The sequence below is a fragment of the Periplaneta americana genome, chromosome 14, assembly GCF_040183065.1.
Source record: "Periplaneta americana isolate PAMFEO1 chromosome 14, P.americana_PAMFEO1_priV1, whole genome shotgun sequence".
Lineage (NCBI taxonomy): Eukaryota > Metazoa > Arthropoda > Insecta > Blattodea > Blattidae > Periplaneta > Periplaneta americana.
Window position 1 is genome coordinate 92959962 of NC_091130.1, and position 14439 is coordinate 92974400.

The 14439-nt window shown below is 36.1% G+C and overlaps 1 protein-coding gene and 1 long non-coding RNA gene across 2 annotated transcripts in view; both read left to right on the forward strand.

Annotated features, from left to right (window-relative positions):
* Nucleotides 1-14439, forward strand: part of Gprk1 (G protein-coupled receptor kinase 1) — an 881497-nt gene that overhangs the window by 560756 nt on the left and 306302 nt on the right. The window lies entirely within an intron of this gene.
* LOC138713569 (uncharacterized) lies at nt 10418-12715 on the forward strand. Its single transcript, XR_011335923.1, has 2 exons — nt 10418-11610; nt 12365-12715. It is a non-coding gene; the product is annotated as an uncharacterized lncRNA (long non-coding RNA).

Below are 14439 nucleotides of genomic sequence, written 5' to 3' on the forward strand. Positions count from 1 at the left end.
AAACACTCATCTGTCGACGCCGTCGCGTTGATGGACATCTTATTAAAAATTCAGTCCTTTTCAACAGTCATTACAGAAGCATCGTTTTCTTTAGACTGATGAAGGTTCTATTAAAACTGGCATATGTTTCGCGCAACCAGAAATACCTTAAATTAGCAATGTTTCCAACCTGAGTAGCTTGTCGGACGAATGATTAGTAATCAAGGGTGAAACGTTCTCTATGTATCGTCCTAAACCTCACTCAACCGTAGAATAATGAAACTTTGATACTCATTTTTGTTCTCGCGTTCATTCATATAAGTGGATGAAATTTAAATATGGTTGTATTGAACATAGTCGTTTAAATCTAGTCATTTTGGATAGGACGTTAAAAATAAATTAACAACAATAATGCCGGTCTAGCTGGAGATATAAATTTTCCCGAAGTGTGGGAGAGTCCATTATGCACATTCCTTGAAAAATAGGTGTACATGTTTCCTGGAAATTTGTTGGCTTGTATAAGGAGAAGCAGAATAGTTCTAAGCAGTGTATAGTAAAGAAAATGTGAAAGTATAATAAAAATGACATTGTCTTCCAGAAGATTACTAAAAATGTTCAGAATGATCTAAAAATTGCCAAAAAGTTACCTATCCCTAAAAAAATGACGAAAAATGCAGAAAAGAATCCGCTAACAAATTGCCTTCATTGAACCAATTATGTAATGTTGCACGTTTTCATATTTATGTCAGCAATGTTTAAACCTGGGGGTTCTCAACCTTTTGAAGATTGTTAGCATCGCCCACACGTGATACTAAGTGAGAGAGCACCATGAAATCGAATAGGTTGAATGGGACTATATGAATACTAAATAAAATAAAATAAACAAATGAAATGTTAAAACACTCGCCACAGTAATAATATCCTTGAATTTGAATAGGGGAACTAGGCCTAAAATGACATACCTTAAGGAAATCTTGAAAAAAATATGTATTCTTACCAAATTTGTTTTGGTCAATTATATATAACTGATACTACAACATAACACATATATTAAGATCAACAGAAAGTGGAAAATACTGACAATCTTTAACTGAAAGGTATGTTTGAAAATAGACAAACTATGTCGTTTTAAAAACATAAAATTTATTCTGTCACACGTTAAAAGTGTTAAAATTGTTTAAAAAGGTATTTACCTTCGACAGACGGCCCGTTTCGACGCTATTTGTCGTCGTCTTCAGTGTCTCTTGAACCACCTTTTTAAACAATTTTAACACTTTTAACGTGTGACAGAATAAATTTTATGTTTTTAACAAAGTGTTAACGTGAACTTTAATCAATGTATGTCGTTTTAGCCAAGTTACTAGGATAAAATGACACACTTAAGTTAATTTTTACATAGTTAAAAAATTTGTTCTCTTAGATACACTTGCACATTCATTATGTGCCCATGGGAAACATTTCTTGCACTGTAGCCATGTGTCTTCTGGTTTATATTGGCTGTAAAATAATATCAGTAGAGACAAGGTGCATCGTTCTCAACATCACCATCGAAGTCACTCTCTTCATCTTGGTCCCCGTTGCTTAGATCAAACTGTAGCTGTGTTTTACCTCTGTTTGCTGAACGCCTTTCTTCTACAGCTATTCTTTCAACTTGCTTTAATTTTAATTGGTTAATAAAAGAGCTGCTCGATTTGGGACCCTTCATGTGTTCTCTTCCTTCTTGCCACAAATCTAGTGCCAGAGGGAATCGGGGAGATCTCTTGCTGTGTCACATCAGGTGAAGGCCTCGTTTGTGACGTTTCCGCTGCTGAAGCAGTTGTTGGTGATGGCTCTATCATATGTTCTTTTGCAATTTTTTGTTATTGAACTGCTCTTCTGTGTTGCAACGTTTGGCGCGTCTGTAGGGACTGCATTTGTTAGAGGTCTGCCTGTGGGCGCTGTAGGACTAAATAGGTGATCAGGAAATATGTCCGAATTGAGTGGACAAATTCCTGTTGAAGACAATCCACCCAATGCATTGGTGATAGTTGCAGCTTTTCCAGAGACATCAGAAAATAAGTCCGCAATTTGAAACTGTGTAAATCACCCATCCAGGATGGTTCTTCAGCCACTTTGTAACGGCCTGATCATATGTTTTCAAAGGCCCGAAGAAAGAGACATCAAGTGGCTGGAGTCGGTGGGTGCAATGACGAGGGAAGGCTAACATGACATATAATCACTGTTGCCAACTTCTGTGCACTATAGAGCTGTAAATCCAAGCTCATCTTACAATGTTTTCACAAAAGCGCTTTTTGGTGAAGTAGGTGCAAGTAAACTTCAGACTCGCCAAGCCTAGCTCATCCATAAGAGGATAAATCAGAGTAACAAAATTCAGTGGATAGACTATAAATATTGAAAATATATTTATTTTAGAAACTTTAGGGTTTTATACACTTTAAAGAAATCCCCGTCTCACCTATTTTAAAATCAGTTAGCTTTACGAAAAAATTAGTCGAGCAATGAGGGAGATGCCACTATTGCATAATTTCACAGAAGTAATCACTAATCAGCCATTGTAAACAAATTTGACACCAATTTTGCAAATCGCTATCGCCCATAATATATGGCTTCTCATTTCCAGTCAGAAACATGCACTTGGGTAAAATGGCATAGTATGACATAGTATGTCATTTTAGCCAAGTAGGTCGTAGGCCTATGTCATTTTACCCGGAATGAAGAAGAATAAGAAGTAGTGTTAATACGACCTAACCTCTTTATGAATGTGGATAGTGTAATGCTTTTTATATAGGGAAATATTCATGTTTTCAGTCATGAACATTATTTCACTAATATCTGAAGCTTAAAAGGACAAAAAATACATAACTAGGGAACGGAATTTGGAGTAGTAAAAACTAGTATTGGCATCTACACAGTCATTTGTTTACAACTCTTTATACCAAGTCCTCCCCTCCATGACATACTCGCAGATCTCTGCACGTCAACAACAGGTGAACGGGACAGTTGTCGCATAAGAACTTCAACATGCAGGTTTGCAGTTCAGCGTAGTGAAGTGCAGGTACAATGCCGAAAGTGAAACCAACTAACAATACAAAATTGAAAGACTATATTTGTAAAAGCTAAGATCGAGTATCAAAATTCAGGAAACAATTCCCTAAATTATCGCTTCCCCTATGTCCAGTTCTTGAGAGATGGGGGTCATGGTTAGAAGCTTGCAATAATTATTATTACGCACATCACCTCCAATCTGTGAAGAAAGTAGTCCAGTCTTTCGACTGCGATTCAAATATGCCAGGAACTGCTGAATGATAGAATAATCAAAAAAGAAATCATGGATATTAAGTCAAATTTTTTATATTTACCGGATGCCATTATTCGATTAGTACAGTCAGGAGTAGAACTAGTTAAGCAAATAAATATTATGAGTACTATTGTAAATAAACTGAGTGCAGTAGAAGGTGAAGTAGGAAAACGTGTTGGTGAAAAAATGAACAGAGTTTTGATTAAAAATGATAGGTACAGTATTCTCAGTCGGATTTCAGATGCACTAACAAACACGTGTCCCAATGACGTCATTCAACATGTGAATTTAATTGACGTATTTTGTTTCAAGTACTCTCCAATTGTCTCTGCAGATGTAGAGCGGAGTTTTTCCATGTTAAAAAATTTCCTTCCTTGCAAAAGAGCAAAGTTGTGTTTAGAAAATTTAAAAATGATATTTACAATTTATTATAACAAGGCACAGCAGGAATAATTGTTTCATCACCAAAACATAGCATTAATTGAAAATGCCATTTCGTTTCGCTCTACATTTTGTTCAACATTTAATGATACTCTATTAGGCTATGTTGTAAATATTGTAGTATATATATATATATATATATATATATATATATATATATATATATATATATATATATTCTAAATACTGTAGTGTACGTTGTGTACATATTATTATATTTCATGATATTGTAAATAAAGGTTTTAATTTAGCACGCTCCTGACAGAAAAACACACATATTCAGAGTCGAGTTCCATACAGAAGACAACTATCAGCCATCAATATTTCCCCTGACACGCGAGGACGCAGAGATTGATATTTAATTATGTATATTTGTAATGTTGTTTATTGGTGTTTTGTGCGTTGCCAAGAAAAACACATTTAGTTCAAAGTGAAATACAGATTATGTATGTAGGCCAATATATGTCATTAAACTATTCCATATGTTTATTCTGAAATACGTTTACAGCACGTTGCGTGTAAGTTTGTATGAAGTGAACTGTACTCGTCCATGCTCTGTGACGCAGCTCGCTTGACAGTCACTGATCTACGAATATCTATACTACGTTTCACCATTCTTTATAATACTCCAAATCCCTTTCCCTATACATAACATACCTCAACAATATTATATCGTCTTGCACTTTTTTCCTTTAGCTACACCTGCTTCACCAAAAAGCGCCTTCGCCTGCTAAAATTTGGATGTAACTACTGTTTCCAGCTTCTGTGCACTATAGAACTGTAAATTCAAACTCAGCTTACAGTGTTTTCACAAAACACATAGTATGTCATTTTACCCAAGTATGTCATTTTAGGCCTAACTCCCCTATTACTCAGAATTTTAGTGATGTCCAAGGAGAAACAGTCCTACAGATGTGAATCAGTTAATCGTGATCGTGCTTTATTCTTGAGGTATTTCATAACTGAGAATTTGTTTTTCGCAGAGTGGTTGTCTAATATGGCAGACATTTGAAAGAAACACTCAGTCTTTTTGTATTTTCTGCCCCCCCCCCCCGTCCCAAAGGCTATGAATTTCTCATTTTAAATCAAATATTTCACTCTAATGATGACTGGAGATCTATTAGTTGAATTGGGTTCGATTCCCGGCGGAAAATTTCTACTTCGGGACTAGGAGAGATGGCGGTGCGCAACTTCTGATCACTAGATTGTGCACCAATAAGCCTGGGTTAAATCCGAAATCTCTCCGCAGTTCATATGAAGAGAAGGCATATGTCACTGTTGATAGTGACTCGTCCTTCGGATGGGAACGTTAAGCCTGGCGGTCCCTTGGTGCTATTCCACAGGAGTAGGCTACGTGCTGACATCGGGTTTCCCCTTCTCCCTTCTTCATCTTCATCATCATCATCATCATCATCATCATCATCATCATCATTCATTCCAGACACTACACTTACACATTAATAGCGAAGCGTTACAAAATTTTTGGGTAAGCTGGCCTGAAGGCATAGTGATCTAGGCCGTACTTTACGTCGCGAAAAGGTAAACGAAACACGGAAGCGCTCCTGTTTTTAATTAACTAAATTCTAAATTGATCTTGTCCCTTCTTCGAAAATGTTTGGGAAAGCTCAGCTTACCCTGCCTAACCTGAAGCTTCGCCACTGCACATACACTCACCTTAGTACACGACATAGCTCTCCACAGATAGTCTACACATTATGTACAATGTGGCCCGTCGAAGTGGTGTACAACTAGAAAAATGGGTCACAGTCCTGCCATCTATGCTGAACCCGAATCACGTAAAGTGAAGTGGGTAGGCATTGGATACATACATATGATCTTGATTTTTTTTTATGAAGTTCACATTGAATTGAAAGGTGTTATACACCATGAAATACGGCAAGGCCTATTAGTTCACTCAAATAGTGTAATGGATGGATAGGAACACTATTTGTTCTGGCTTTATAATAAAGCTTGAATTGTAAAAGGACTTCAGGAGTGTTCGTGCTCGTGAGCACATTTTTATTCTCGTGATGAGAGCGTAAGTTTAAGTATTTTCTCAGAGCATTGATAAAATAACGTTTAATTTAATTTTTGTTTGTACTGATGGTTTGAAGACAAAAAATGAAGTGATGGATAGATTGCTTCTGCTGTATGAATAGAAACACGAGTACATCAGCGAAGAAGGAAGTATTACTTCATGCACTTTCAGATAAGAACACACAAGGCCATTCTTTTTAACATCTTGACCACAGAAAGGAGTGTATCTGCATACAAAGACAGCGCGCGGTTTTGTACAGTTCAGTTTGAATACAATCACGATGTTAGGCATATTATATCACTGAATAACAAATTTAAAATTTCGTGTTGCTCCGAAATAAATTTAGATGATTCTTACTAGTCCATGTGTCCTCAATCTGAATTTGAAATCCGAAATTCACCATTAACGACCATTTGATACGAAGGTCAGATTCCATTCTTTCTAAAATAATATAGTTTTATTTTTCACTTTTGCAAAGAAATAATAAATAAATAATAAAACAACGACAAACAAAATCGCGACGCGGAGCATTATAAATGATCCATTTTTAATTGGAATGGATGTGCACAGTACAAATACAAGGTTAGTACAGAGAAATACACACTTTCAGTGTTTCATAAATCCAAAACTGTTAATGCTATTAGATATTAGGAATCAGTTTACACTGTTTTATAAAGTACTTCTTCAAGTTTACTTTGGAACTCTCCAATGCTCAATAAGTGCTCTTTGTGTCATACGGCACACATCAAGGCGATAGTCTAATAAGTCTAGTTCATCCCAAACCCGGTGTAATACACCTGCATCGACACTTGCCACAGCTCTCGCGATGAATTATTTCAACTCATGTAAATAATTAAGAAAGGGGAGGGACGTAAATCTTGTTTTTTACATATCCGCAAAGAAAAAAATCAGTGTGAGATCGAGGCTTCTTGGTAACAGCTGTGCGAGAGCGTAGTTTTCTGTTGCACGGCCAATCCAGCGCTGTGGAAGTGTTTTGTGCAGGTAATTTCTAACATCCTGGTGTCGTGAGGCTGTGCCCCATCATGTTGGAAAATGAAGTTCTCCGCTCAACAGTTTCTCAATGTAACAGGGCAAAATCCATTCCGATATCAGAGATAGCCATCTGAGTGTGATCTGTGATCTTAGCTATTATACTTGTGCCAGAGTAACAATCAGCGCAGTAGTACCAACACTGTGTCTTATCGAAATTTCTACAGTTCCGGAACCTAACAGCACAAAATGCATGTGATATCGCAGTTAGTTTTCGTTTTATACAACATTGAATTTTTCTGGGTTACTTTCGGTACTGAACCCTGGACTCATTTCGCTGGCATTATCACTTTCATTTTTATCAGGCGCTAGATAACCGTGGCAGTTGATAAAGCGTCGTAAAATAACCAATTGAAAACTTTGACTGTCTTATTTATTTTGTAATAATCCCGTGTATGTCACAGTATTTCAGTCACATGAAATGCTGTTGCATGCATTTAAATATTAAAACTTATATTCTACTTACAATTTTGAAATGTCTTTGGTGTTTGTAGGTGTACTCAGGGTGCTTTCTAACAAGAAACCACGGTACATTATGCGTCAGAACAAACAGTTCTGTTTTTATGTAACTAGTAATCTATGAAATGCAGTTAAGTAAAACATTTTACTGAACTGAAACGTAAACATGATCTTTCTAAAACAAAATTCCATCTTCACTGACACTTCAGATTTATAAAACATGATGCATGAAAATTTTTTCCATTAGTTTCTACCCAAGGTATACTATATCCATAACGTTTATGTTCCCACACGTGTTTGCAAATAGAGGTTACTGCAGTTGGTGAAAGAAAGCTACTCACTATCTTTCCCCGTAATTTCACAATAAATGTTTATCGTTGGATTCTTTATAAAGATGGAGTCCTTTAATATACCCCCCATACGTACGCATCGGGTGCTGTAAGGTCAGGTGAATGTGATAGATAAAGAAAATGTATTCTATGGGAAGTTATGGGTTCTCCAAAGTGTTCCTAGAGCAAAGCGGGTATGTTATGGCCGTCTCAACAACTTGCAACTTAACCGTGTTACTCGGTGAAGGCTTGTGAAACATTTCACGAAAGCTACCTCAAACGTGTCTTGGATCATTTGCACGCACATTTCCTTACGAGCGAAAATAATGCTAAAAAAATACTTCTGCCTATGTTGTGACCGAGCCCCTACAGCCGAGGCTACGCAGAAGTTTCGAGTACGGACAAATTGAAGCTTGTGTCCGTCGCCATGTTTTGGGGAAAGCGCCGGCTAGCAGAAGGCTGTTCTATGCAATGTTGAATGTTTAATTCATATGTTTGTGTATCTTATAAATCAATCTGAATGGATAAAATGAAATAAATCCTATTATCATTTAAAGCAACCATGTTATGGACATAATCAAGCTTAAGGTTGGTTCACAATAAACCGGGAACGAGAACGAGAACGGAAATAATCTATACTATTAATAAATCTGTAGCCGAAATTTTTCTGGTAATTTTCGATTTTCCAAAAATAATTGGTCCTAACATATATAATTAACCACCCTGAAACCGAAAATCGCATTTTTGAAATTTTTGTTTGTATGCCTGTCTGGATGTTTGTTACCTTTTCACGCGATAATGGCTGATCAGATTTATATGAAAATTGGAATATAAATTAAGTTCATTGTAACTTAGATTTTTAGGCTATATGGCATTCAAAATACTTTATTTAAAAGGGGGGTTATAAGGGGACCTGAATTAAATAAATCGAAATATCTCGCTTATTACTGATTTTTTGTAAAAAAAATGTTACATAAAAAAGTTTCTTTAAAAATGATTTCCGATAAGTTTTATTCTTTACAAAATTTTGATAGGACTGATATTTAATGAGATAAATGAGTTTTAAAATTAAAATAACGCCATCTAAGACGGTGCAATGAAATAACAAATGACTTCGTCTATAAGGGGCCTTGGACAACAACAATCGAAAAAGGGGCCTTGGACAGCAACAATCGAAAGCTATTAGACATAGCCTATAGAGAATGTTTCTGTGTTTGTATGAAGCAGAGATGGGGGAAATAATTTAAATACCGATATATTGATATAGCAATATATTGCAAACCTAATTTCGATAAACGATATATATTGCAGAAAATATATCGGTATATCGAAACGATTCGATATATCGCTATCCTGTAAGCAAATTAATAGATAGGCCTACTAATGCAATTAAATTTGTGGGCGTACATTTATTACAATAAACTTAAATTTTAATAGCCTATTCCTTATTAGAATTGAAATTAACATCATATCAAAAGATTAAATGGTAAAATTGCAACGATAAACAATACATTTTCAATATCATAACTTTATTAGTATGTAGTTCCTAATCTAAATCAAAATTATGGTGGAGGTAAGATGAGCTTAATTGATACCATGGGAAAGTGTTAAGTGAACTCTATATGGTCGTATTTGACATTGAAATATTCATTCATTCATTCATAGTGTTCTGCCCAAGGGCAGGTCTTCCACTACAAACAGAGCATTCTCCAGTTTTTACTATTTTCTGCCTTCCTCTTTGTCTCCTCATATGATCCATATGTCTTAATGTGGTCTATCATCTGATATCATCTTCTGCCCCGAACCCTTCTCCCGTTCACCATTCCTTCTAGTACATCCTTCAGTAGGTAGTTTCTTCTCAGCCAATTCCTTTTCCTCCTCCTGATCAGTTTCAGCATCATTATTTCTTCATCCACTCTTTCCAGCACAGCTTCGTTTCTTACTCTGTCTGTCCATTTCACACGCTCCATCCTTCTCCATATCCACATTCCAAATGCTTCTATTCGCTTCTTAGGGCCTGTACTACGACTCTCGGATAAAGTTCTAGTTTAAACTTATCCGGCAGATGGCATATTTATCCGGAAGTTGGGTTGTAATTGCGTACTACGACTTTTGGTTATGTGCAATCTGGAGGCTAAACTTCCAGATTAGCAATCCGAGAGGCAGAGTAGCAGATTGGCGTTATCCGGAGGTTGGAACTCGGTGTTGAAATCAAGATGGCTGCACGTCGTACAGCTGGTGATTTGAAGGATCAATTTAATTTTGATACTGATTCTGATGATAAGTTCTGGAGCAGATACTTCGTTATATCAGAACAGCAAAACGAATTAGTAGTGATGGGCGAAGTTGTTCTTTTCCCAGAACAGTTCCGACGGTTCCGGTTCCGAAAAAATACTATGTTCCAAATAACAGTTCCGAAATAACAGTCACCAGTGGTGATGAGTCGGAGTCGTTGAGTCGTTCAAACGAACGGTACAGTACCCTCCCTCTTCACCATAGACAAATAACACCATGCAGCTCACACTGGAGCACTCATAGGCATGACATAGTACACATTCTTATCTATAGATGGCACTGCAATGCACATTCGAATCGATTTTGGAAAATTGCTGTGCATGCGGACAGAACTCAAAAGCTTAATGTTAGTAATTACACAGCTGTTGACTACAAGGACAGAATACAACACTTTGTTTTCGTACATAAAGTTATAAAGACATGGTAGCCAACTAAAAAAAATAACATAACATTTAAAACATATGGTATGTAATTTCTGTTCTCTCTCTTACATAATAAAAAAAAAATAATTAATTTTTATTTTTACTTTTCTTAATGCACAGTTATAATAATAATAATAATAATAATAATAATAATAATAATAATAATAATAATAATAATAATAATAAATATTACAATTTCATAAATAAAAAAGATATATATTGGCAGTACAGAAACCTGGAAACCCCGCAGTGGGTTAGTAAAATGTTGGAATCGCATCTTTACCAAAGTGTAATTTAAACTTCGCATTAAACATCGCTCTCCAAATCAGTACTTATATGGGTAGTTTCCAACAAATAATGCTACAACATTTTTGTCGTTCTTTGATAACAGAGAAGATAGCACAAAAACTTGTGCTTGTCAGACTTAACCTCAACAAACGACATACAGACATTGTAACTAAACCACTCATTACCATTTACGACTTTAACCTTTGTATAGAATCAGCTGATCAATGAATTAATAATAGTATGCGTACTTTATGACTTTGTAGAATGTTTATAAAACAGAATTAGTCAACTAATGGTGAAATAAACCATAAAGCGGGAATGAATATTACAGATTATTAAATACTTACTATAACATTACAGATGATTGGCCAGTCTTACAAATGTTGATATTAAAGTTCGCGCCACCGCAAGGATTTCAATTTCCATGCGCCCCCCTCCAACCACGTGAGAGTTTCAAATACCAACTACATCCAACGAAGTTCCAAGTACAACATAAAGAACAACGAGAACAGTGTAACTGCTGCTGTCGTTGGTTCATCGGAACAAGCTCCGACGTTCCGACTGTTATCTCGGAGTCGGAACATACCTTGTGCAACGCGGTACTGCGAGCCCGCAACAGCTAGGCAAGTGAGCACCTCGGAGTCGGAACACTGTTATTTCGGAACAGGAGGTTCCGACCTACTGTTCATTTTTGCAACAGTTCCGAGGGAGTCGGAACATACCTTGTGCAACGCGGTACTGCGAGCTCGCAACAGCTGGGCAAGTGAGCAGCTCGGAGTCGGAACACTGTTATTTCGGAACAGGAGGTTCCGACCTACTGTTCATTTTTGCAACAGTTCCGAGACCGGAACAGTTCCAAAATAACTGTTGTGTTATTTTTTACCCATCTCTACGAATTAGGCTGCGTCCAAATAATTTTGAAGAATGGGATGACGAGAAATTTTTTAGACAGTTTCGAATAACGAAACCTACTACATGAAATCAATTATCAACTGAAACAAGACACAGCTCGTAAGTACACAGTTAATAATAAGCTACACTATTTCTGTAGGTATTACATCAATATTTTGTATATAATAGCACTATAATAATTACTTTGAAGTACAGTAACCTGTAATACAGTAGAAATGAGGTTAGAATGTTGCTTCATGCAGGTGTTCTGTTGCCCTTACAAGATATGAAGGTGATTGATATAATAATATAGGGCAACCTACAATAATAACAGTTTCAAAATACTATATAAAAAATAATAGCAGTATATAATATATCAAAATCCTTTATATGGTAAATTACCATTTCTTCACAATTGCGTTACCACTTCAAGATACAAATGTATTCACATATTTGGCTTCTAGTCAAGTCATATGTACCATAAACGAAAGAAAAATTGAGTGCCGACACCAATTTCCCAAATAAAGGTGGAAAGTTGCTGTGAAAGTGGAGTGCGGTGGAGAGGTACGGGTAGGCGGGATCGCTCTATCGAGATAGAAGGGTAGGCGGCAGGGAAGGGCAACACATTCATTTCATTACTGTGTTTCCTTACTAATTAAAGGGAAAAGACAAGTTTTCGTAAGATCGAGTTAGTGACAGGTTAGTATGATTTGCATATATTTACAATTGTCTAAAAAAAAAATGTCAAAACTACATCCAAACCTCTCTCTTACAGGCTATCCTGTAGGGAGTCCTTGCCTTCTTTTGGTAACGCTATTGTAAAGATTTACCGGTAAAGTTGTAACCAAATCTCATTGTTTATATATTTTTCCAGAAATAATGCCTTACCTCCAATGGACCAACTACTACTGGTATTGAGATTCTATGCCACTGGGAGAACATTGACAACAGTAGGAGATTTTTGTGGGGTCCACGAAGTTACAGCAGGAACTGTTGTCAATCGAGCTAGTGCTGCACTTGCTGCTTGGTTTAATTGAAGTGATGACTTTTAATGCTTCATTGGGAGTAGTTTTATTTGCTCCAGTAATTAAGTGCAAGGCTTATTTCCCCCCCCCCCCCCAAGGGATTCTGTCTCTTTTTGATGCTGTTACGAATACTTCTGAATAGTATTTTAATACAGGTTTTATGTATATATTATAGGTCTTGATTAAAGTTTTCCTAGAACTGTTTCATTTTGTGTCTGTTAGTTGTTTAGTCAACTCTCCGAAGATAGATTGGAATACCAATAAGGCATCACTCATGAGACAACTATCAGGAGATAATGTGGTAGGGTGGCAAGTTCCCTTCTCCTTCCTTGCATATATAGCTCACCAGTAGGAGTAGGCCTAGCATATTTCACTAATCAGACTTAAGATATGCTTGCTATATACAGTATTATTATTTAACAAACTGTAACAATTTATTGAATTTTAGACGTGAAAGTTTTTCTTCATTTCCTGAAAGTTTTGGAATTGGCATTTATGTTTTGCAAGGGAGCTGTTTCATTCACGCTAGGCCTAGTGATTCATGTATGCAAACATATTCATATCGTTACTTTTTATATATATTTTATTGCTTGGATCCCTCACAGTGATGTCTTAACAGGCTAAGATGATTCAAACGCAAAGGTTTGATAAATACATTTTAAAAATTATGACCAGGTACACTGTAGGCTATTTAAAACAATAAAAATGCACTGTATCTGCAATTCAAATTTATTTTACATAAGCAAAATATGGTAAAACAACATTTTTCAAGAGGCACATTAATTGAAGCGTCGGCTGGAACAACGTTATAAGTTATATTTGGTAAAATTTACAGGAGCTGCAAAAATGTGTATATGCGTACAACTTTGTTCTTATGAGGGTAGCAAACTTTTGAGTGGACAAATTTCACGTACTGCATTGATGGACAGTTGCAAGCCAAGGAGTATAGCAAGGTAACATGACATAGAACATTATTACACGGAAACACACCGAATGAAAATTTTGTAACTTACAACTTTGTTCCAGCTGACGCTTCAATTGTATTCAGGTACTCTGTGAATGTGTACTTAAAACAAGAGAGATGCACTATAGCTGCAATTAAATTTAAAATTTATTTATTTATTTTGTGTGAACAAAACACGACATTTTTCAGAAGACACAATAAGCATAATCATTTATTACATCCACTGTCTCATTATATATGCTATGGTACATGTCATATTTACAAATTAATAATATACAGGCTAATACATAAGAGTACATAGTAACTGTAATTAAACACAACACAAATACATATGCAAATACACAAAACTTGGAAAACTGTGGCAGAGCCAACTTCAGCTATAAGCCCCATTTGTTAGAGATCTGCACGGGCCATAATTCTTAGGCCCGGCCCATCTCGGCCTGATCTGAACCAGACCCGAACCCAACCAGAAACCTTAGATTAGCTAATAATTATCACCTGACTCGAACCTAATCCTGAAGACTAGCAGATAAAGCAGAGGCCAGAGACCACAGGGATCAAGAACAGCTGCAAGAGATTATCACTCCATTAGAAGGATAAGAAGAAGTAATCTCCCAGTCATCCAGGTCAAACAAATCTGGTCAACAAAATTAAACATATTTTTTGTTAAAACATAAAGAATGGGTGATTATTGTAGCATTTACTTTCTGCCACTAATTGAAGATGTCTTTGTAGATAGACCACCCATTAAAGAGGAGGAAAAAGTAATGTAAAAACTCCAAATCTTACTTTTGATATTCCAAACCCCATCTCCTTGCAAACATGAGGATATGACTTACTTTTATTTCAAATCATTCTATGTTATAATGTTAGCATCCAACTTTCAACTAATGTATTTTTTAAAGAAATCACTGTAATAGTACTGAAGTTCATGAATTTCTAACATCTCAAGTAAAATTA